The sequence below is a fragment of the Lineus longissimus genome, chromosome 9, assembly GCF_910592395.1.
Source record: "Lineus longissimus chromosome 9, tnLinLong1.2, whole genome shotgun sequence".
Taxonomy (NCBI): domain Eukaryota; kingdom Metazoa; phylum Nemertea; class Pilidiophora; order Heteronemertea; family Lineidae; genus Lineus; species Lineus longissimus.
The window spans coordinates 18,970,373-18,994,328 of record NC_088316.1 but is presented as its reverse complement, the minus strand read 5'-3'; the positions used below and the strand labels follow the sequence as shown (position 1 = coordinate 18,994,328).

At 40.4% G+C, this 23,956-nt stretch overlaps 1 protein-coding gene across 1 annotated transcript in view; it reads right to left on the bottom strand.

Moving 5' to 3' along the window:
* Positions 1 to 23,956, bottom strand: part of LOC135494168 (galanin receptor 2a-like) — a 50,663-nt gene that overhangs the window by 17,413 nt on the left and 9,294 nt on the right. The window contains exon 2 of the mRNA XM_064782008.1: positions 2,953 to 3,096. The gene's annotated coding sequence lies outside the window, so the exon portion shown is untranslated. The remainder of the gene's footprint in view (positions 1 to 2,952; positions 3,097 to 23,956) is intronic.

The following is a 23,956-nucleotide window of genomic DNA, read 5'->3' as shown; positions in this document are numbered from 1 at the left end:
CGACGGGATTCGAACTCATGATCTGTTTCCTAGACAGGCGCTTTAACCAAGTGTCAGCCACGAGGCCAGGAACAGGTTCAGCGTATAGTCAGTGCTATTTGAAACTCAACTCTTCTTTCACCAAGAAGATGTCACAGTTTAACAATCGGTCAACCGAAGGCATAACGTAGCTGTGGAAGCGAAGAAGCTCATGGCATTGTTTATTTATGGTATATATATAAAACACCCTAGCGAACTGCATTATCCCAGCAAAAGTGAAGACCTGTTAAAATCTCCCTCGACGATTCTGTCTAAAGATTTGAAAATGTCATTTTGAAACTTCAAAAAGGTAACTCAAGGTTGGCGGAGCATCCGCCTGGGGTCTGAATGAATATATTGAATGATGTCTCCTGTCGATATGTATTACCTCAAGCAACTCATCCATGCTGCCATAACTCTACCCAACATTAGGAATATGAAATTCACCATCCCCTTGGGTAACATCAAAAGCTAACATCTGGGGAGAGAAATTTCAATATGGGGATTTTATGGCTTTCTTTCCGACTGCTTGAATCGATAAGGTTTGATAAAGCAATGTCATGAACCGCAATGCCACATGGTAAATTCCATTACAGGAGTCTGATTTATGTTATATGCAATGATCTACTCTTAATGTTTGAACAGAAATCCGTCGTTATTGATAAGCGAATGGAGAGCAAGTCGAGAATAAAACTTGATAAGTCAAGAGCCTGTGAGTCAGTCTACAACATAGCTAAGGAGAACATTGGACACTCTGGAGAAGATTTCGTCCTCAATACCGAAGAATACGAAGGTTGTGGATGCTGTGCATTGGAAAGAGTGGTAATGATGATCGTTACGCTGAGACTTACATTGGATCTCGAACAGCAACAAGCTTCGAATCGTCTTATCATCATGGTCTTCCACCACACTGAAGTACAGAACAATTGTCCATGATTAAATGGAAAGAAACACGAGAGAGACATATGAAATTAGACTTCTTCTGTGGAAGAAAACACTAAAATTTATGATACAGCCAAATTGCCATCGATCTTTTGGAAAACTAGACAGCTTGAACAAATATAAAAGAACATCAAATTAAACATCAAACTTTTAGATTGTAAAAGCCAGACACGAACCCTGTACTGGTCTGCTATCATCTGATTACAGAGCGGAAATACCAATACTACACAGAGGACTATTTAGAACCGATAACAGGTTGTGACTAAACACGATTTAATCTAAATTCCTCTTCTTTTAGGTTAAAGTCGAAATTATACTACATCAATCACGCTACGGATAAAAACATTGCATCAAGGAATGCGAAACGTGCCTCATTATTGATAGCTTTTTTACTCAGAAAAAATGTTATTGAACCTCCTATCGCACAGCGCACAACGTAAATGGATTCTCAGGCTGCATTTAAGCCCATAAAGTGAACACAGTATTTCATCATCCGCCTTGGTGATCATGAATTTGATGCGAAGCTCGTCGAGTTCGAAGTTAACACTCCCTGGGCTCTTCGTTTTCCTTTGTATTGTCCGCACTCATGAGAAGCCATCACGAGGGGAAATGGAACTGTTTTTGCAACACTCGAAAATCTATTTAAAAACCATCTGCTATAGATTGCCGATATGTCGGATTTCCATCACAATGAGCTCAGGGGGCTCAAGAGCATCACCGTGTTGAAATCCAGTTAAACGATTGGAAACGCTTTGTCAGAAATACATCATTTTTTACAATCAGATGTGACATATGGTCAGGATTACTAACTAGTTGCAGTGATAGAACTAAATGATGGCAGTTGAACTGGATACGTTTTTTTATGGTGCCACCAAGTGACGGCCAATGTTTGAGGACCTAATTGTTAGGCTAATCACAAGACCTTCTGGTCGAGTGGGTGTAATGAATGAGTGTGAAGATACAGTCTGACTTACAAGTATCTATTTTCCCTTTTCGTCCAGAACATGATTGATGAACAGAATGTATTTATTCGGCTTTATTCACATACTTTCTCATGAATGTAATGATGTTTGCAAGAGCGTACTGTTTTCTTCCTGAAGACTGGTATTGCCATAATATGAAGCAAGTTCATTTCTTTTCTGAAAACCGATATTAAAGCTTTTGAATAAAGCTTTCTCTGCAGTAGGTGGAAGGGATTATTGCGTCATATGTTTACTTCCACTGTTTGTAACTTGGAGGTGAAACAACTTTTTCTTATCGAGAACAAGAACATGTCAATAACAGCTCTGGGCAAGCAAGTGAACAAGATATTCCATTATTCTAGGTTTTGAATAAAACTAGGATAAAGGATTGCACTTCACATGCATCTCACGTAACTTTGATATAGAGAAGAGCAATTGTTATCTTTGTGACATGTATTCGTGGTCTTATGAATCGATGAGTAATCTTACTGCTGTCCTGTAAATGATGACATCGCAGAATCTTCAATCTCATGTTACACGTGGTGCGAGGATGGGCATATGGTCAGTTGCTCAGATAGGTATATTGGACCTGGACGGTGTGGGAGTATGGGTTTGTATGGATCAATGGGATATAGTACGAACACACTTGATAGAGGAACGATATGCTTGTGCCAATGTAAACACCAAACGAGGCATCGAAAATCATCATCTCCAACCACGTCAATTTTAATTGCACATGGCTTTGATGACTGCATGTTCCTGCAATAAGATCAAAACTTAGAAAAACTTTTGTTTTCCACTGTAACATCGTGATGTTTTTTGGTTCGCTTTCTGAAAGATTATTAGCAAGAAGAAATGACGATTTTGTTAAACCATGAATAGATACTTGGTAAATATCAAAATGCTTTCACTTTGTGCCTTAGGGCCTGACAAAGAACCCAATCTGTTTTAATATTCGGATAGTCATGTGGCACTGCTATTCTGACGACAGTTAAGTTAGAATAACAAGATGTTCTTTTTCCTTACTTACCAAGTAAATCTGAGTGTAAGGCACTAGCTACAAGCTATAACCAGCTATAATGACGAATTGGTCTTATGCCTCATAGAGCCTCTTTGATATCCGACGATGGTCGTTTTTTTCCTACCATGGTATAGTACAGCTTGTAATCTGTTTCTGTGGAAAAAATAGTAGGAATTAGCTCAAAGAAACTCGAAGACGTTTATCCTCAGACCTCAAAAGCTTTCAGAATCTTGGATGATACACGAGAAAGGATGGCTTTTTGGTTTCGTAGATTTACGACGGTAAGTGTTACTCAACTTAACCTCTACCAATGCATTAGTCGCACCTTCCTTTCTTGTTCATGAGTCACTGATTTTCGAAGAAAGTGGGCGTCAAAGGTATCCAATTTTAACGCAACAAAAGAAACTCCAAAAATTTAAACACGGTTCGCGATATCTCAACCTATCATTAAAAGCAGTTTTAGGCTATAATAACACGCCATTAGTAGGAATAGAATTTCAAAATGATATGATTTGCCTAATATGCTGGCATTACATTTCTAAAAAACATACAGTCTAAAAAACAAAGCGTATAATAATGACCTTTTCAATAACACAAACATGCGACGACAAAGCGATGTCATGTTAGAGAATAACACCTAAAGGTTAACGAGGACCTGCTAATCGTTAAGCCTTGCATATTCTAATTAATCATATTTTTTCAAAGTGTTGTTGACCGAAAAGGTCTAAATCACAATTAGATTTCAAAACTGCAAAGACAACACAGACAATATGATCAAGGTAACGGATTCCATAACTGATAAGTAGTTAAAATTTAATCATATTTATCAATCACGAATAATTGGACGGATGTTTCTGGCTTTATCTTAGCCATTTTTTCTGATTTAAAACGCGTGTCGATTGTATCATGAGCCAGCTTCATTTGTAAAAAAAATTGAAGTTCAATACGTGATTTTCCAATCGTATCACTAAATGAGCTCACAGGTAGAAAATGGTGATGAATGTCACTCCTTTAAAACTAATTCCTGGGCCGTTCTCGCAGTGAGAACAAGACTGAATTGGTTGCGCCGTAAGAACGATTTAGGTCTGTAACTTATGCATGCTGATACCATCTGCCCCATCTCCCATGGCCAGCAAAGAAATCTTTATTATCATATTGTGAAAGCACCTTGCAAACTGAACCCTATTGCTCGAGTGAACAAGTTTCATTTGCATTTCCCTGTCATCCATGTGTTCAATCGCTAAAGGTTTTAGCTTGGCTTTTACGGCAGCTTTGAAGCATTCCCTGCATACGAAATGATACAAAAATCATATCAATCAAAGAGAGGAAAAATTGCATTGCCTTCTAACATCAATGTAATCTCGGGCTGTGAATATCTGATGTGGGATTCTAATCATCAGGTCCCTTGTCTCTAAGAAATTCCCATCAATTGGGTGGTAACACAATTTTCTATGCTATCACTGCAAACAATGTCAGTATAATAAAGCAATAGAGATGACATGAGCAGGTTGTTATATTGTCTCCGCTAAACATACACTATGCCTTCAATAAGTAAGAATATTCTTTTGATGTTAGGTTGCTAAACACGGATCGTTTACATGTTCATTATTAAGGAAAACATCTGAAATGCCTTACCAGTATCAAAAGGTATTTTTTAGTCGACGACATTTTGGTACGTTTGCTTTTATTTTCGTTACTAAGTGAGGAACAACCACAACGACTCATTAGGAGACAACCTATGGATAACATTCTTCCGGCCGAGTATCATCTCGTTTCTTCCGTGAAAATCAACAAGTTAAGATCCACAATTCTAGATCATCACTCACTCGGACACATGATAGACGGAATAGATTACGGTAAACATTATTTGACTATTCAACCGCAAGTGGAGCCGCTGATAGAGAGGGAGAAACGGCTGACCACATCCTATCGCTACCCAACATAAGAAAACTTCCGATTTTGGGTTCCCTGCTCTCGGAAGCGCCCAGAGCCAATTAGCACCACTTACTTCACTACTCCTCCTTCGCCAATTGAGTAACGATGTATGATATTACTCGTGATTATCAACCATGCCGATACCTTACTGACCTAATCAATATAACTACCCAGAGCCCAGTGGTGATAAACTATTCTCTCTACATTCTCACTTCATTAGCCTAGTTGTCATTTTGTCTTGCCATCGTGTTTCCTAAGGGCATGATCATGGTACAGATTGTAGAACCCGTCTTCAAGGATACTCAAATCAATTACAATGTACATGTATCAATGTATCTATCAGTCTCCTATTTGCAATTCAGGTGACTACTTACCCAACAAGAACTATTCAGGTCTTATCTATCTCACACAGAACCACACACAGAACCACACACAGATACTGCTCTCACACAGAACCACACACAGATACCGCTCTCACACAGAACCACACACATATACTGCTCTCACACAGAACCACACACAGATACCGCTCTCACACAGAACCACACACAGATACCGCTCTCACACAGAACCACACACAGATACTGCTCTCACACAGAACCACACACAGATACTGCTCTCACACAGAACCACACACAGATACCGCTCTCGACAGTTTGGCAAGTTAGGTACATTATTCGATCGCCATGAACTTTGCTGTTCGTCAAGATTGTATCATTATTCTGTTCTTGTGTGCCACATGATCGGCCAGGCTTGTAGCATTAGTCTCTTGTCGGCCACATGATCAATACACAAAAAAACCAACATATCAAAACGAATCAGTGGATCATAGCTATCAAGTTATCAACGTGTTTCCACTATGTCATAAAAGCCGACAATGGCCCGGATATACAATTAGCAGTCCACTAATTGAAGTCGTTATACATGCCGTCCTAGCCCGAGCGGCAAGTTTCCTGTTTGATGGAAGCTAATCATCTTCATCAGGGGTTAGTAAGGTGCATATGTGCCTCATTTGGATGACAAGTTAGGGGGTTTCGCCCGCTTGTTACGGTCATTGGGTCTGTAAGATCGTTCATGCGCCGAGGAGAAACCGGCGCAGGCGAGGTGAATGTTAACAGATTGCACGCATTATTGGTGCAGCAACTTTTCTACTCCTGTTGTCCAATATCCGAAATAGAAATCCCATAATGACGTCCGCCCTAAAGAGCAATACCACCCGGAGTTGGCTCCAAGTTAGTTTCCGATGCGCTTTACTCCCACGTGGTAATGTACATGTATTTGGCCAATTAGAAATGGCCGTCATCCTCATCACTTTCTGTTCACACCACAAAAGGCTACAATCTCCCTCTTATGGGCTGATGGGTAAAAAAAGCCAGCTACATTGTTCATTGCAAGGCTGATGAGTCAAAAAATGCTGAGAAAACACTCATTTCCTGATTGGAACTCTCGATAGGACAGACAAAAACCGGAGGTCGGAAATTACACGAATTGTCGAGGCGATCATCATGTTTTGAAAGGTCATTGCAGTTTCAGGGGGTGGGGGTGATGTTTCTTTTTGTTCTGCATTAATGATGTTATTTTGGTAGGCTTGCAGCAGGATTTTTGATTGGGAGAGGCGGATAAATGCCACGGGGTTCCGACGTCAATGTCATCATGTGTTGCGAAGTCGATGTAAAAAAGTGTCGACGTGAAATCATTGCCAACCATGCTATGTTCCAGCGGAACGTTTCCAACGGATGGTCATGCGACTACGTAACACTTCGCTGGTCTTCGCTGGTCTGTTTTTATTTCGGCTGAGAGTTGCGAATGGATGCCGTTACAGAGGAGATGGTAGCTTACGCTAAAAAGATTCCAAATTTTCTTATGTAGATACGTGCTCTAACATTATTCACGACCATTTTGGTCAAGTTTTTGAGTTGGGTTCACTCAGCTACCATCGAGTATAGGAACCGTTTGCCGTTTACAGTGCCATACTCTCGGGTTGAATATCCCGATAAATCCAAGATCTTAATCAGATTCCTATCATTGTATTGCATAAAGGAATCTTAAAAGAATACTGTAAGTCCTGTAGATGACGATGCCAAATTGAACAAGTTGCCAGCTGATAATCGTACCAGGATTCTTGTACTGGGTTTTTGACAGCCGCAATGTTGCAGAAATGCAACACCTGGACGAAAGGCTGCTAAGTTACATGTATTGACATTGATATTGCAGCTATGAATGGACCGACAGTCCTGTATGATGGGAGCCTGGCAACTTTAACCCGATCTCTAGCCTCGGAAAAGACTTTGTCAAAGCTCTATCGTCAGCTAGTAAAAAGCATAGGTGCCGGTGTAACATCTGTGGTTGTTCCCCATGCGTCAGTGTTTCCAAACAATAGGCAGCTAGAGAGACCACGACTTTTCAATAGGGGGGATACACAGAAAAACTTGTCAATCTATTTTTGAGCGTTCCCAAACAATGAGGAGAAACACTCAAAAACATTACACCGGCATTAAACAAAAACACTTCTTTTAAAGCAAGATCGATTTCACTCCAGCGGGAGTTAAACTTAGCAATCAACGACTGAGCGGACTAAAGTCTTATCTCAATCGGCGTAATGATGCAACGATAGACTTAAGAACTGGTGAAATCGGTAAATTGCACTGTTAATGACTCAATTAATTGTCATCCCGCTTAATGTACTCCGTGAAATCAACTGTAAAACTTAAACTGGCGTAAAGATACAAGAGTTTAGAAAGTTTTCTGTCACTACGAGATAAGAAACAAAAACTGACGTTTGGCTGAGCTATCACGGTGTGTTGAGACATCGGAAAACATATGATTGTAACGTATGACAAAAAAGGTATATGTTGAAAAAAAATCCTGCCCCGGTGATGTCCTTTCCCAGCCACCGTAGATATCGGCTCGCCAGCTGCCGCGTGAAAGTGGGTCACGACACAAAATACCTTTGACCAATCACTGAGCACTGTTACTAGCAATGTGGCTGGACCCAAGCACGTGATTTTTGACCTGTGAAGTTACATGCCTGATGCATATTGAAATATCACATGGCGCAAATGCTCTAACGTAAGCTGCACGATAGTTGTGGGTATGTACGGTTGGAACCAATGATATTTTGTTTGCCGTGGTACATGCACCAATCTGGTTGCATATATCATGGTGTTTCATTGAACAGTGTGGTCAAATGGGCAAGTACTAAGTGCGAGGATTCTTTGGGATTCTTTGGGATTCATTCGTGTTTGTATTTTCAAGTTTTCGGGCACAGAACACGGAGCTTCGGAAATAACTGACAGTGTCATGTTGCGAGGTAAGGATTTATGATCTCAGAGCACAGGCACGTGAAAATATGAGCTCAACAGCCCCAAATCGACTGACAACATAACCTTATTATACGCCCGCACAACTTGCACTGTAGAATAGGCAGGCTTAGCAACCCCTCCGTACGATGTACGAACTACGAAGGTCTGTCGTGCCATCCAGTCCGGTGTCATTCGTCAAATCATAGCGAAATCTCTTTCATGCTTAGAAAAAGCTTACTGGTCAGACGGTTGGTTTATGCTTTCCAGTGATGCGATCTATCGTTTCGGACTAACCTTTCTTGATGAACCATTGATTGAACCAACCATTGATTGAACCAGCGTGTTCTTAGTGATGAATCACACTGCAGTGCTACTGTCTTTCAATGACAGCAACCACCGTATAATAGCATGGGAATAGCCTGCCGGAAATTGAAATTTCAGGTTACTATCTACTATCTTCAATGTCCTATGTACACTGTGGCCGGACAAGGGAATGACATTCGAAATGAAAGAAGGTCTATTGACCATTGGGTAATTTGCCCTTGGTTTTTGGCCTATTGACTCCCATGGAAGCTGTCCATGTTATTGAGGTTTGCCCTTATATTTTATAACCATTTGATGAGACATAGACCGGCAGCCCAGGGCCCTCGGGTTAGTTGAACTAGGTACCAATATCTAGTGAGTGTGGGAGTGGGTAAAGGGTCATCTGAGATGAATAGATGTGGCAGTCTGCCGGGTACCACCCGTTGCATGTGGGTCTGGGGACCCCCCAAAAGGACCTAAAAATGGTCCCAAGATAGTTGACTGAGATACCACCTGTAACCAATAACACTCTGTGCTTACTACAGTAGAATAATAGGAATTTAGGCGCTAAGCTCGGCCGGAATTCTTGTGAGGTGGGGGCAAAATATCGTGATTTGTTATTTGAGGTGATCAATTTTGATCGGCCAGGATAAAGTCCCCCACCCCACAGGGTTGTATCTTGGCTGCGATATGGACACTTGCTACCCCTACGTAAAACCAATGGACTCTTTCTTACTGTGAAGTGTGATACAACAATCACTAAAAAAACTCACCAGTCGATCCTTGCCATTTGACCACTCCTCACAAATTTGATGAACAGATTTTTTTTCAATTCTAGGGTTTGGGCCTGCGTAATAGAGGATTAAATTCCATGTTGTAAATAGATCCCTTCAGATTTTATTTTCAATCCTCTGGTTTGGTCTGCGTAATAGAAAATCAAATTTCATGTTGTCAATCGGTATTTTAAGTTTAGTTTTTAATTCTCGTGTTTGGGCCAGCGTAAAAGATTAACTTTCGTGCTGTGCTTTGAAATAAAACATTCCCAATGAAGAGCAAATGGGGTGCGGTTCTGTTGGTCTGGATCGGCGAGGCAACCGATACCCGGCGCCCCTCACATTTGCGTATTGCTTTGTCGAAAGCAGCAGCTTTATTGAAAGTGTCTTTTAAAGTGTTAAGATATTTCTCTCTTTAATCTTAGAAGTCGATTATTCGGTCGTTATACGTTGGACGATGTCCTATTAAGTAGTCTTCCAAAAGGTAAGGCACATCTTTTTCCATCCTGAGGAAATCCGAGGTTACTGCACACAAACCCCAGAGACATTCGCCCTCATTGGTGAAGTAGCCAGCGCAGAAGCAAGTGCGCCCAATCAGAGCGTCGCTTACATTTGAGTCTAGGAATTTCAAAAAATGATATCCAAACGCGCATTATTCTCCGGCGCAGTGGATAGTAGTGATAGTAGTCCTACACTGTGCTTGAATGTTATCACTGCTTTGGAGAATGACTTGCATTTGATCATGCCGACAACGAGAGAGCAGTGTCTCCTTCGAGGTGCGCACTGCCACCTCGATTCTAAGAAATCAGAGTGCGGTTTTCATTCATACAAATAATAGAAGTACGGTATTAGAACCGAGGTTGATAGTTTAATCTCGGTGCTGATGTAAAGGGGATGTACGCCTGTACTTCACCAAATGAGGGCGAATGTCTCAGGGATTTTCAGAATGATCTTTTTCCTGACATGGCTTCATGTGTTTAGTCGTTTTTCATTCCAACCAACCTATATAAGAGACAATGGGCAAGGGCGAGGTTGAATAAGCCACTAGTAACCTATAGAAAGAGGACAATAGGCAAGGGTCAGGCCGCTGAACAAGCTAATTGTTAAGAAAGGGCCAAATTGAACTAGCTAACCTTTAGAAAGGGGGACAATAGGCAGGACTGCGGATACAATAGGTGGGTTCCAAGTGACTCATTGTATTCATAGAACAGGGGACTGGGTCTGAATCGACTTAAAAGTTCAAAGGCGTAAATAGTGCCGATGTGCGTCCTACTGCGATTTAGTGGAGACACCGTATCGTCGACCATATGTATCTTTTGTGGCCCAATTGGCTCTTGCCTACAGTCTTCCTTTGAACATTAGATTAGAATTTCACTAAGAGCAGAAGTCGCCTCAGGTGAACAGCATGTAACTTCCTTCTAAAGGAAATTACGAAGACACCTGTCGAAAAAAAGATGCTTTGATTACAAGTAAATCGCATCACCGCAGGCTTGTTAATGTTTTTTGACAAGTTCCTTTCGGTAGATTAGTAAAACGTAAAGAAAATATCAATAGGAAGGAAGTTGCAGTCGTGGAATGTGCGTCTGAGGAATTTAAATGAAACTGGAAGTCTTTCCATCTGCTGTTCCGTGCTCTTTCAAACAAAGCCCTGATGCCGGGCTTAGTCCTTTTGAGGAAAATAGTTGGTTACCATGGTTGGTATGCATGAAGAATGATATCAGATTACACAGAAAACAGATCCATTTTGTATGTATGTGCAGGATGTGTCGTCGTCCGTCGTCAGTCGTCCGGTCGGTTGTCCGTTAGCAGAGCACGTTTCGTAACCGCTGGGACTAGATGGCTGAAACCTTGCATGATTGTAGCTTTGGGCAATATGCCCAGGCGTATTTTTGGTTTTCGCAATTAGACTTTCTCGTCTCCAGGCGGCCATCTTGAAATTCTTTTTTTGCCATTTTGTAGTTAATGGTTGTAGCTAGAGCGCCGAAATTGTCATGTTGGGTGTAGGCCTATGATGTCAGGCTACATCACCTATCATACGGGTTTTCGAGTGGACCTTATTTCCGAGGCCAATGTTTTTGGATTTGACCTACTTTTCAAGGTCATAGAGGTCAAAGTTCAGAATTTTTAAGATCCTAAAATTTCACTGGAAGGTGACACATATCTTTGCTATTTGACACAGACTCTTCAAATTTCATATGTGGACTTTTATTTTAGCTCGTTTTGTCATTATTTGTCCTAGACACTTCAATTTGATATGTCGGCTCCTATTGGGCATCTGTACATGTTGACATAAATTTAGGTCAGTGTAGCCTACCGTTCTGGTGTAAATAGGTCAAGGTCATAAAATCTCTAAAACCTATGAATGTTTGTGATTTATTCATCAGATCGAGGTTAACAGTGTTGAGAAATATTTTGACCTTGACCCAATTCCCAAGGTCACTGAGGTCAAGTTATCTGCAACCATAACTACGACCATATTCCTATTATTGACCACTGAGGTCGAGTTATCTTTAACCATAATGCGACCATATTCCTATTATTGACCACTGAGGTCAAGTTATCTTTAACCATAACGCGACCATATTCCTATTATTGACCACTGAGGTCAAGTTATCTGTAACCATAACGACGACCATATTCCTATTATTGACCACTGAGGTCAAGTTATCTGTAACCATAACGACGACCATATTCCTATTATTGACCACTGAGGTCAAGTTATCTGTAACCATAACGACGACCATATTCCTATTATTGACCACTGAGGTCAAGTTATCTGTAACCATAACGCGACCATATTCCTATTATTGACCACTGAGTAACCATTACGACGACCTAAACTCTATTATTGACGACAGGTGAGCACATGAGCCCTGGCCATTTCATTAAAATAGTACATGTAATGACGCATCAAAATTCATTGCATATGTCAATGATTTAGTCCTGTAACTTTTTAGAAATATTTTGCTAAACTATACTTTAGACTAAAACGCATCAATATTTACCTCATATTATTAACGACTTAGGCATAGAATTTTCTTTTCAAAATGTGCACCATATTTTAGACTAAAAGCTTTACCAAACCATAATTGCCCACACTTCTTTGATTCGTTCATGGCGGATTTGGCTAAGTAAGGATTACTGACCCATGATTGGCTGTCATTGAATTTGACATCATCGATAAGCCTTAATGTTTCGGTTTTATATTCGGATGAATGACTGGAGCAATTTTTGAGAGCTTAAAATCATTATTTACGGACAATTGATAATGACGTCATTGAAAAAAAACAACATAAAATCACAACAATACTTTAATTACATTTTTTGGCATGATCCAATATGTCGTTAATAACTTTTTATTTAGCATTTACCATCAAAGAAGATACATGATTTTTTTAAATTTCCCATTCAAGTTTCCTAAATAATTATTGGAGTCCCTTTTCCAAATAAATCTTATCTAAAATTTGATTATTGGCTTAAAGGGAGTTCACGTTCATTTACGTATATATATTTCGTGATGTATTTGAGAGAAATCGCCTCACTGATTAAAAATTAGCATAAAGCACAAATAACACATGAATTATTCCGCCGAACATTAACGTATTTTATGTGAAATTCTAATTCCGGACAAAATTGTTTTTTTATTCGCCTTCCGGAAGCGATTAACTTCGAGCTCTCGGGTTAAGGTCTCGATGAGAAATTTTAAGCTTAATAAATCATCCTGCAAAATCTTTCAAATATTATTTTTTCTTACATACAAACACAAAAATATTTGCAAAAAGCTATAAAAAATCTGACTGCTCGCAATAACTATGGCGTAATTGAAACTAAACAGAATTAAGCTTTGAGCTATCACAAACACATAGTGGCACTAAATATAGCCGGTAATATATCATATGTGGGGTCTCTCTCTATATTAACTGCTAAAACGGATTATTCCCTTTTCCATTACCGGTGTTGTTGGAAAGATTATAAGCCTTGGGGTACATTTTCAGCTTCATAACGTCATTAATACGAGAAACAACCAAATGCTTGACTGATCTTAATTTATTTCCAGTGATCACCTAAAGCACATATAAGTTGGTTTTGACAATAAAACTAAAATCCGATAATCAAAGACTATGATGATGCGAAAAATCAAAAATCTAAATTTTTTTTGTTGTTTATTTCATCTATAAAGAGAAAAATTACACAATCACACGTGACCATTCACAATCACCATCGGCGATATTCGGCTATTTTCCTAACTATCAGTGGCCGAAGTTCAAAGACGATCCCTCGCTTCAAATGTACAAGAGCAGGTAGGTCAGTTCAATCTACAGTAATGTCAATAAATACAGATGCAGGCTTTCACCATTGTGGACAATCGTGCATTGTAATACACAGTCCATTCACTAGCTTCTTTGTTGTTTAGGGTATTAGATTCCAATTGGGTAGGAAAAAACTACATGATGTAATAATTTGATCAATTCATTCCGTGTCCTCGCCCTCACAATGCCTCCTGAATAATACACAGTCCATTCACTAGCTTCTTTGTTGTTTCGGGTATTCGATTCCAATTGGGTAGGAAATAATTACATGTACATGATGTAATAATTTGATCAATTCATGCCGTGTCCTCGCCCTCACAATGCCTCCTGGATAGCTTTTGTTACCAGTAGATAGGCCTTCTAATCAGAAACGGACCACACCATCTCTTGATTGAGCATGCGAGTGTTTTGTAAGCTTTTGTTACAAGTCGATAGGCCTTGCTACCTGACGGATTCTGATCAGAAACGGAACACACCATCTCTTGATTGAGCATGCGAGTGCTTTGTAAACTTACAATGACACATCACACCACTACTTTATGCCAATCCCATGAGCATAGGCCTACTCAGGCAGAATAGCAGTACCACCCCCCCCCCCCCGTCCCCATCCCCTCCCCCGTATACCTATCTACCAGTTACCAAACCTTAGGACGCTGTCTTTCAAGGTTACAGCCCAAAAGTTAGATTCTGAATTGGTATATCAATAAGAGGATTGCAAAGTTTGCTTTGCATAGCTAAGTGTTCGGAAAAAGGAACTTCACTAAAATCAAAATTACTTGTTTAATGTCGAATATGTTGCATGACAAAACGAAAAGTGTGAAAATAATTCGAATTAATCTTATGGTAATATCATAATATCATGAATATGATAGTAATATTATTTGCACAAGACAACATTCTGATGTATTTTTTACGATTGCAGAGCAGTTCATTTGGTAACCATGAAGCACTGATTGTTGAAGTACCAAAGCTCTGAGCCCAATATACCCAAGTCCGGACAATGAATAAGGAAACAAAGAATTTGAGGACAGTGTTTAGTATATTGCTTTAATCAGGATAACAATATCCCTTATCCTTTGCTTCTTGGATACTGCTTCATTGACACTGCTTTAAAACTTCACTTGATTGAACTTGAAGATGGGCTGACCTCTGTGTTCAATACACGTTTTTGGCCGAATAGTCTGACGGTCTCTTGCTGTTCTACGAGTCTTGCTATGGACTAGAGATTTAAATCAGCTTTGAAATTACTCAATACTCAGATAACGGGTGGCATATAGTTATGGTAATGACAGTGTTGTCGCCAGTAATGCACCTTTTGTATGTTCAGAAAGTGAAATGTACTTTATACTGGTCTTCTATTGTGATCTGTTATATACATGTACTAATCCGATGTATTCATATCGCAGATTCAAAGGTCACAGCAGCAAGTTTCAAAAGAGAGCTCGTCAAGCCGCCGCGGCGGAGGAGGTCCTCAGCGCAGGTGGAGATGTATCGGCAGCACTCTAAATGAGGGAGCCCGTCTGAAGCACCACCAAGCAAGTATCGGCGTAGAATCCACAAGGCAGAAGAAGAAGGAAAGTCGAAGAATGCCTGACAGAGAGATTCTTGTCTTTTATGCTTTTAATTTTTCGATTATGTTTCTGTTAGTATATCGCACAGCCATAAAGGTTGAAATTTCGTTATCGACATGTCATTTCTACATTTCCAGCTATTGCGGGCCTAGCACACTCTGTTTTGAATAGAGGGAGACTCCATCATTCCTATTGTTTGAGATTGGAAAGGTGTGAATTAATCTGGCAATTAGCCTCCTGTGCATTGGTGCATACAAACACTAAAATGTTTGGTTTTTGCTGATTTAGGGTCAAATAAATCAGCCAAAAGTTTTGAAAGCTTCACAAATGATTGTTGCAAGGAAGTACTTTATGATAGTTTGCGAAATTTTGATTAATTCTAGGTGGAAAGTAATATTTTTCGCATATTTGTTGGGAAAAAAATTGAAAATCCTCCAATTTTCAACCCCCCTATATGGACACTATGAATTTTTCTCCAATAAAGCTGAAATCTAAGGAATATAATCCTAAGAGTTATATCAACCACGTCTGAAGTCGGGAGTTTGTATCAAATGTATAGTTTCGGAGCTAGGGCAGCTAGAAAAGCCCCCAAAACCCACTTTCTCAGGAATTTACACTACGGGCTACGAGTGAAGCATTACAGATTTACCAAAATTTTCAACCTATAGATGGACACATCGAATTTCCATCCAAATCACTCCAAATTTTGCTAGTAAATACCTAGACATATATAGAATTATGTCAGAAGTCGGGAGTTGGGATTATTTTTACACCCCACCCAAAAAGCCAACTTTATTGATATTTCCTATGCATTTTCCATTAGGCTTGCCAGGACCAATTAAGCAGGTGCACTAATTGGTTTGATTGGCTAGGCCCGCAATAGCTGGTAATGAAACGATATCGCTCATATGTCGCTGGTCACTCGCCGAATTGAAAGCATTTGAGCTCAAGTCTTTGACAATTGAAGCTCCGTTCCCTTGATCGTCTAAGTCCCCCTCCAATACTACATAGTCTTTTCTCTTTTGAATTTTATCCACCCATTTATCTTTTGAAAAACTATAATCTTAGGTACTTTATTTTGATGTATGTCATTAAGTATCGATGTATCTGATATAATGTTCATTCTACTTGGTCATAAGCGATTAAAAAAAGACTTATCTCGCGTCAGTCTCCATCGAACGGAAGAAGACCATCCCAACATTATAGCTACTAAATCATGTTGTTCAGAAACAGATTGATTGCAACTAAATCATAGTGTGCAGGACTGAATTGATGAATGGCAAAGATAATGCCAAAGATAATGATGGATGTTGTAATGAAAGAAGTTTGTAAATACATTAGCTGGTTCTTTGTTGGCACAAAGTGTAAGTCCTCCGAAAAAGCTGACGTCGTAATGCATAATCAGCGTATCATATTTTGAGACGCGGCAGATGAGGTCGATATCTCTCCTGAATGATTCGAACACGTCTTAGACCAAAGATAATATGGATGTCTCCCTTCTGATGGAGTACGTTCGCCTCGCGTTAGTACCAAGCCTGTAATAAGCTCATGCAAGGCCCATTAGCTCGAATAAAGCCAGCCATCTTATATTCGTATTCATCTTATCAGGGCATAAGATGTGTCGCATGTCACCGCACAAGTAGTATCAGCTAAGGAGGCTGACAGGAAGCCTACCCATTATACAGATGATGCCATGGTTATCTTTATACAAAGGGTGAATCCAAGAAGGCTTTGGCGAATATACGGTTCTCTAGGGTTTATCATCATGGCACCGCCGGGTGTCAACGTGTACATACGACCAGGGGAGGCCGGGGTGATTTCAAGATGGCTTTGATAAATCTATGAACGAGGGGTAATCTCCCGAAGGTTTGATCAATCCACCAATCTTCTGGAAGTTTCCGCCATCACCGACCCAAATGGCATTTTGATTGTGTGACCGTACTTACTTACTGAGTAGTGGTCAGCAGGTGTCCTAGTCCATTCGTGATAGTCACGACTGGCGCCGTTCTATTCATGACATGCTCCCATGCGGCAAATTGATTTTGAGTTGTATCTGATCAATGTGTCAGGTCCATGTGTGAAGATCATGCCCGTTAGGCGTGGGGGATCAGATTGGCTAGAAATTAAATGGACGAGGTAATTGTAAAACGATTTCGAGACCGGTACAAGAACCAGTGTGCCGCTTTCCGATGATCCACCATCTCAGTGTTTCCATACAATAAATCAAGAGAGGTCATTCAAAGAGGTCGTGGACAGGTTGCACAAGCTGTGCTAACGACAAAGTACGATGCACAAAGGTCTGTGGTGTCCTCGGGTCCTGTGTTTCTTCATTTATGCGACACTTTTAAATCATTCTGAATACTTTTAGTTGCAAGAAAATTCGGGGAAAGTTTCAAAAGAAAAAAGTCGATAAAATCCATTTACATCCTTCGTCTTTGGTATACGGCCTACTATTATCAACCGTCATCGACCAAAAATTCTGTGGTTCTTTTCATCAGCTCACTATACCCCATAAAAAGTCCCTTGCCGCTGTTTAGTCAGTTTGGTACTGCGCGTTCATTGTCTTCTTGATTACCCAGCCAGAGGTCTTAAAGCAGATAGCACCTCTTGCCCCGAGGCGATAACACGGAAACGACATCGGGTGAGAGTGCGGATTATTGGAGATGACGTTGAGACTTGAGCCGATGGCATATCAAGATGGTTTAAACGGAGGTAATCTTTTCTTACTAGGACCATTAGTTAATCTTGTAATACCAGGACCATCTCATCACCACGCTTGATATTGTAAGAGTATTGCATAAGAATCAAATTCTGAAAGGTAGTCGAATAAACCAATGAAGAGTTGGCAATTAATTGAACCTTTGCTCTCGACGACCATTTCGTTAGTTTAAGTTGAATCAATTTAGGATCTACTTTCACGAGAGCCATTTGACCAGGGCCTGTTTACTTGGCGTAAGTGTTCTCCTTATTCGGCGAGGCGATCTGGTCGTTGTGAATGTCGTTATTACGCAACAATGCCCATCGGTCATGAGAGTGGAAGAGAGATATAAGGGCTCGGGAAGATCAGAGAGTTGGGTTATGACCTATGTCATGCAGAGATCGGGGGGGGGGGGGGGTGACTGGTTGTACACAGAAAGGTATCATCAGCAACAACGAGAAGGGATAGTAAAGTTGATGGATAAAAGCTTAAGGCAATCTACCACCATTCAGGCAGTTATTGTCGGTTAACCTATAAGTAGTGCCAGAGCATGGATTCCAACTAGGGGAAGTGCAGCACGATAAACGAATGATGTACCCTGATCCAACTGCTGAGAGCGTTCAATTTAAATCTCGAACTTCTCTGACAGTTACAAAAATCTGATATACCAGGATCAACTCCTTGGGAACAACTACTGTGTACTTTTAGCGAACGTTCAAGTTTAGAAGTGCAGACAGTTAACACCCGCAGTCACCTCAAGCCTTTTGCTGCGACATGGAGATCAACTAGCCGAGATTATAATTAACAAGTTTACGTAAACAACATAGGACGATTCATCACCAATATCGGAAACCAAATTAATTGAGCCTTCTGAACTGAATCTGATATACACGAAGTTGAGCGTCTTGCGGTATATGAATGTGTCTGTAGATTTAGCCATCCAACAACACTACACTTACGAAAAATACGCACGAGAAGACACCATAGTCTTACCACCCAGTGATAGTCTTTCCGTCTGTCCTCATGATAAAGTGGATTCCTTAGTCATCTCCGCCGGAATGACTTTCGCCATGGGGTACTTAGCAAATGAATAAATATAACATGCTATTTGGAGTATGAGGCCTTGCCTTGCTTATTCATCTAGAAAATGCCATATCATGGAGCCAAAGCTCTCTTGAGTGTTATCTGCCCAGCAGAGTCAGAGAATCTGTCATCCAAGGCCGACATAATAGTTCTAAAGAAAAAAACACAAGAAAAAAACCTCAAAGCAGCTTTCAAATCTCGGTCTTTTTTTGTTATGGTATTCCGGCGGGTTATTTCACATCAAGGGTCGTGGATCATCAGAATTGGCAAAGTGTGGTTAATTTACTTGTGACATTGAGAGGGAACATGATAGTCCGTGACAGAACATTCGGCGTGTCGGTTTGTAAATCCCACGGTACGTTATTTCGTATCAGCTGGCCACTCCCACGCCAGTGCACCAGGGGATCTTGTAAGATCTAGCTGTACAGAAAAGGGAAACAAGGAAAGATATTGGAAGGGGACCTGGGCAGCATTGTAGCTTGTTTAAGTTTTTTTCCATCCTGTAAACTGTAGACAGGATGGCCCAGTAAAGAGTACAATGGCAACATCAAATCCTCATCGTCGAGATTCTTGTGGTCAAGCTCATCACCTCGTCTCGACTCCCCATAATAAGATTAACAGAGTATGTCCATCATGGCTAAATGGCCAAGACGTCCAACGGCAAACCTATAGATGTACAACCCATACCCATCTCTATGGTCATGAAGGTTGCCTACAACATGGCTTTAATAGTATTGCTAGTCCCTTTATATATTTTGTGATATTATGCCTTCGGTGTTGGGCATCCTGGTGACATTTATGAGATCAACAGAGTTTGCCCATCAAGCCTAATGGGACTGGTCGTCGAAGGGGTCTTCTTTTGCGAGGATAAAGCCTTCTTAAGAATGAGATTGTGCTATTCTTGCTTTTCCGTTGATCAGTGCCCTTGGGCCGGTGTCGAGGTACTGTAGTCCCTCGCGAAATTAGATTCAGATTGATTTGATTAACCTCTCTCAGCATGTGGTCATGATCTATGCTGCTCTCAGCTCTTTCAATCAAACGGCATTGATACCCGGTGGATTTGAGTATTTCGTCTGAACAGCAGGGGTTTTCTATCAATGTCGGGTCCGTAAGAACACAATTCTTCATAGCTGTCGCTGTAACGAAGGGGACTATTCCAGTTTGATGGCGATCTAAAAAAGGCACCATCGGTTGCATTCTATAAGTGGACTGGTTTCAGAGAAGACGTGAGGGTCCACTTTCATTAAACGAAATCAGCGTCAAATCTCAAGCAATTACGTCCAGAGACACCAAACTACAATTTCCTACGTAAGTGCACCGATCTTGCCTGCATTGGCGGGCTGTTTTTTCCATTTCTTTTTTTTGTAAGATTAACTATTCCTCATAAAATCTCATCAAAAGCTAGGAGAATACGTTCACTGAAAAAAATAAATACTACATGTAGTTCCCAATCCCTGAGGAGCAAGTGCTTGCCCTGGAGAGTTTAAAGAATATCTTGATTGATGATAATGATGGTGACAAAATATCAAAGAAGATTGGACCTGCTGTGAGGCCGTGCCAGAAAAAAGGTCATTTTATGTTTTTCGACCTGATTGACTTTCACATATACAAAGGATGTAGTGATAGTGACTTCCTCGCCAGTAACTTTTTAAAAAGTTGCAGAATCTCCTTGGATGAGATGATCGTGTGTGAAGGTTGTGTCTTCGTCATAAGAACGACGCTTGGTACTTTTGTGAGGTCATATGATTATTAAGGCCTTCTAAGTAAGGCATAATAACCGACGGTTAAATTTGCTTAGTCATCATTAAAACAGTATCCGTATCGATCTGTTCCAGCCAACTCAAACCATACCCGCCAACCGTTGCACTCATCCAATAATTAATTCTGTGCTTAGAATGAGAAATCCAAGATCAGCCCCAGAGATGAAAGCGGTCACAGTGTCTTTATGGCAAAAAACAACTGTGATAATGCATAGCTGGAACAATTGATCTGTATCTATTACCTGAAGACCCTCTGGCGAGATGAAGACTGATACAGTGACACTCCTTACAGAGGAGGCCCGCGATGAATTCTAAGTGATCCAGGATGAAAAAAAAAGTTATCCGAGGTTCCAAAAACAATATTTCTGTCTGGCACAAAAATTCCGCCCGTCACAAAGCAATGGTATTAAAAAAAGGTTCCAGAAAGGGCCAAAAGGGGCTTAAAGTGTGCATCTTAGGTAAACTTTAATTATCACTTTGCATTAAATCTTTGATAGCAACGTCAATAAGTTACTTCTTTGCCTAAGATACCAACTTTAAAAATCGGATACATATGTAATATGAGCTTTTCATTGAAAAAGGGTTCAAAAACTTTCACCACAAATACTGTCATAAAAACCCTGCGATTCCTCGTAACATGATTTGTATTGGTTGCGTTAAGAGTTTCTTATTGAAGCTGGTCTGGTTTCGCCAGACATGGATGCCCTAATGGGTTTAGTACAATGCGATGACGAGAAGATAACTCTGGTGGATTAGAAAGCCGAGATAAAAAAAATCCTTTGTGTTTTTCTGCTGCTAAAAACAGGTAACTGTGGCCACAGAAGGTGCAAAAGAAGTACCGATAGCATTGGCCAATGTGCGGAAGGGGATTATAGGTAAGAAACGGCTGTTCCGTATCTTATTGGACGAGCTCTGCAGGTCCTTTATCTAAAAAATCCAAAAGACACTATCAGAATCGGCGTATATCTAGAAGCCTAGACACGGTATTAGATATTGTTTGATGACGAAAAGTTCCATTTATGAATGTTTGAGCAAACAGTTTATGCCTTTCACTCGAACCATAAATCATTTCGAAGTTTTCCAGATATCAATCAATCGGAGAATACGCTTCGATGTCTTCCAGTTGTCAGTCAATCAGAGACGGCGCACATTAAGTCCGGACTTATGTCATATAACCATGATTTAACTGATTTCGTGGATTACATAATATGTGCAAGTGAAAGCAATAAATCTAAAGGAGACATCTCTTCTTTGAAAGCTTTTATCTGGTTCTGCATTTGATTTATTAGCTTTTTATAGATCTCGAACTCAAAATGTGGATTTTGTTCAATCTGCAATTGGATGATATCAAATTTGAAGCTCCCTTGGGACTCTGTTCAAAAAAGGGCTGTAGTCCTGTAGAAAGCAGCATGTTATGATCTTACTACGACCGTGTCGTTATAAAGCTTTACTCTGGCTTTGATATCGGGGTTATCGCAACGTCAACGACAGGCTTCATTGGGTGACAAAAGGAAAGTGATGTATTGCTGCATCCTGGCCTTTGTACCGGGGTTATCGCTAATGCCAACGCCCAGATCCACCAGCTAACAAAGGTATAGTGATGTATTTCCATCAGAGCGGCCAAACGGACATTAAAGATACCACCCTCGTGATGTAGTGTATCACTTCTTGGAGCGTATCAGATTATGTCTTCGTTGTCCTTTACGGAAATCCGATGGTCAATCTCGTACATGTCTTTCAGTGGCAAGGTGGTGACTGCTCAATCGTTTAATTCGGTGGTAGTTTATTTCCTACCAGCGTGTTGTTGATCTAAAATCACAATCGGTATATGTTTGGTGATTGGAAAGTAACCTCAATGGATTCGTGCAAGATATCCCCGACTCATGCAATGCTCTATTGGAGAGTAATCGCTGGTCGGATCCATCTGTCATGTCTGTTGTTACCTCGATTCTATTTTGCACGTCAATGCTTCTTATAAGCCATGACTTGGTTACAAGATTGAAACTGTCACTACCAACATCCTACAGCGTTTCGGGAATATGATAAACACTTTACTTAATCACATGACAATGGCAACTGGAACCTATGCCCAGACACTCTAGTTAATTAAGTAATTTACTCAACTTTAGAGCACGCCTCAACCGAAAGTCTCCCCTTTTTCTTGCCAAAGAATGACTAAACGTAGAGAGCAGACAGTACTCAAGCCCTTCATTGATCAACCTGCGTCTGATCTTACCACCTTGATCAACCTCTGTTTGATCTTACCACCTTGTTGAACTTGGAACGTGTCTGCTTCTCAGTATCAAAGCATCGATTACAAATTCAACTCAATTTCCAAACATCGAATGTTAAATGAAGCCAATCAAGAAACGCTTGAGGATGAAATATTTAAACGAATCCGTTTAAACGCCAGATGGGATAAGCTTTCATTGGCAAATATTCAAGAATCGTTCAGGTTTTAAAAAGAAGAACCCTACAGGTTATTGTTAAATTGAGCTGTCATCTGGTTGTGAATACAGAACTTTTTGGACTAGCTCTAATACTAAATATCTTTACTTCGTCAGCTTGTCTAAACCAGGATTCTGTTCTAATGTTTGGATCGCTTTAATGATCTCCAGTAAGGACTTTAACTCCCAAGACAATCATGATGTCGGAAGAGACTCCTGCAATGGATGATGAATTACAACAAATGTCAAAGTGAAGATCAGCCGACGTCGCGGTTCTTTTACATGTCGACACATTTCTTCGAAACTTTAATGATGTGATAACTATTGGACCCGAAGCTAGCACCATGCCCTTCCTTGACAGCAATTGATTAAGATATTGCGGCAAGTGCAAACCAATTATAATCGAACACTTGTCAAAGCATGGGTTTACTGTCAACTCTCTTTGGAAATCCATATTCTTAGCTTTGCAGCTTGTGGGCCGATCTTGCTGAAGACACGGTGTCTGAAAATACATCAACATTGGGCTAGCTGTCACTAAAGTTGAGTTGAGTTAACCGTCTTCCTGGGAAGCTACAGCGGCTTTATTCCTGATGGTAATACATCTTCCCTTGGCGTCGTCTAAACAGGACTCCGCGGGAAGATAAAGTTAATTATAGTCAAACAATCCCAATGGGAAGATTGATGATAAACTTGAGCTCACCATCCCTTACCCCTGCTTGTTAGGTAGCCGTGTTGTACTGCACCGGCTGAGCAAAGTATTCGCTAGCTTGTCACATTATGCTTTTTCCATCTCATTGAAGTTATTTACCCGGGCTCCTGGAATAAGTAGGA